General features: G+C 38.7%; 1 non-coding gene across 1 annotated transcript; it reads left to right on the forward strand.

Annotated features, from left to right (window-relative positions):
• The first annotated feature begins 661 nt into the window (after nucleotides 1-661).
• Nucleotides 662-769, forward strand: LOC127746175 (small nucleolar RNA R71). Its single transcript, XR_008007795.1, has one exon. It is a non-coding gene; the product is annotated as a small nucleolar RNA R71 (small nucleolar RNA).
• Nucleotides 770-1,941: the final 1,172 nt, after the last annotated feature.

Raw genomic sequence — 1,941 nt, forward strand, 5'->3', positions numbered from 1 at the left:
CTCTGCATATGTTTTCAAGCAGAACCTCAATCTTTGAAAGCCTATCATCTGTCAAAGATGGTGGGTTGAGTTTAGGTGGTTGAGAATGTTGGTTAGATGGATATTGGTAATATCTCTGTGAGGTGTTTTGATGAGTAGCATTGTTGTTGGAGTTGAAATTGTGGCGTCTCTGATCTTGCCCTTGGTCTTGTTGATTTCTTCATCCAAAGTTGGGGTGATTCCTCCATCCAGAGTTTTAAGTTTCGGAATATGGATCATGAAATTGTCTAGGTGAGTTTCCCACATAGTTGGCTTGCTCCCAGTCACATTCTTCTCCTATGTTTACTCCTTCTTGAGTTGGTGATGAGGTGATGGCTGCTAAGTGACTTTTAACTTAAAACTAATAAAAATATAATAAAAACTAACTAAAACATACTAAAAACATACTAAAAATAATGCCAAAAAGCGTATAAATTATCCGCTCATCAAGCTCCATTACTCCTCTAGTGTTGCTTCTTTCGGAGGCATAGAAGTAGTCATTCTCAGCAACTGTTTCAATGACATCTATGGCTTCTTCAATGGTTTTCTTCTTGTTTAAAGAGCCTCCTGATGAATGATCCACAGCCTTCTTTGACTCATAGGAAAGACCTTCATAGAAGATGTGAAGTTGAACCCACTCATTAATCATCTCTGGTGGGCATCTCCTTGTCAAGTCTTTGAATCTCTCCCATGCTTCATAAAATGTGTCACCATCTTGTTGTCTAAAAGTCTGCACCTCAGTTCTTAGCCTATTGATCCTTTGAGGAGGATAAAATCTTGCTAAAAACTTGTTCACCACTTCTTCCCAATTAGTTAAGCTTTCCTTTGGGAAGGATTCAAGCCATTTGGATGCCTTGTCCCATAGTGAAAAAGGGAACAGGAGCAGCCTATAGACATCTGGGTGGACTCCATTAGACTTCACTGTGTCACAAATCCTCAAGAAGGCGGTCATGTGTTAATTAGGATCTTCTTGAGCACCTCCTCCAAATGAACAATTATTCTGCACTAGGGTGATGAGCTGAGGTTTTAGCTCGAAATTGTTGGCATGTTTGGTGGGCTTCTGAATGCTGCTTCCACAGTTTCCTGGATTAGGATTGATATAGGATCCTAAGACCCTCCTTTCTTGCCCAGGCCAGTTTGCATGGCCTTCTCTGGCATGATTATGAGCTTCTTTTTCATGATTATTCTCCAAATTCTCTTCCATGTTGGGTTCAAAGTACTCTTCCTCTTGCTCAGCACCAATAATCCTTTTTCCTCTTGCCTCCCTTCTTAGTCTCCAAAGGGTTCTTTCAGGTTCTGAATCAAAGGATGTTGAGACTCCTTCTCTTCTCCCTGTCATACAACAAACAGATTGCACAATAGGAGGTATAGTGAAGATTATTCTTGTTAGAATGATTGTTAGTGTGAGTGATGCAATTTATCAAACAGTTAGTGGGTTAGTGAGCTGAATTATGATCAACTAAGAAAAAGAGAACAAAAAATAGAGAGGGTATAGAGGGTGAGGAAGAAATTAAAAATGAACTAAGGTAAATTGACTGAATAATACAAAATGAATAACGAAATATAAAAAAATGCTCAATCTAGTGATCTTCTAACTTAATCATTGTTGATTCAAAATCAATCCCCGGCAACAGCGCCATAAACTTGATGCATGAAAACTTGTCTCTCAACAAATTTCCCTTCGGCAAGTATACCGAATTGTCGTCAAGTAAAACTCACAATAGAGTGAGGTCGAATCCCACAGGGATTGATTGGTCAAGCAACTTTAGTTAGAAGAATATGCTAGTTGAGCTAAACAGAATTGAGATTGAGATGCAGGAATTTAAATGACTAGAAAGTAAATAATATGTTGCATTCTCCGGGTCAAGTTCATTCTCATCTCTTCCTCAATCAATGCATTCATTGATCTCCTTAGCAATTTAA

The sequence above is a fragment of the Arachis duranensis genome, chromosome 3 (assembly GCF_000817695.3).
Source record: "Arachis duranensis cultivar V14167 chromosome 3, aradu.V14167.gnm2.J7QH, whole genome shotgun sequence".
NCBI classification, from domain to species: domain Eukaryota; kingdom Viridiplantae; phylum Streptophyta; class Magnoliopsida; order Fabales; family Fabaceae; genus Arachis; species Arachis duranensis.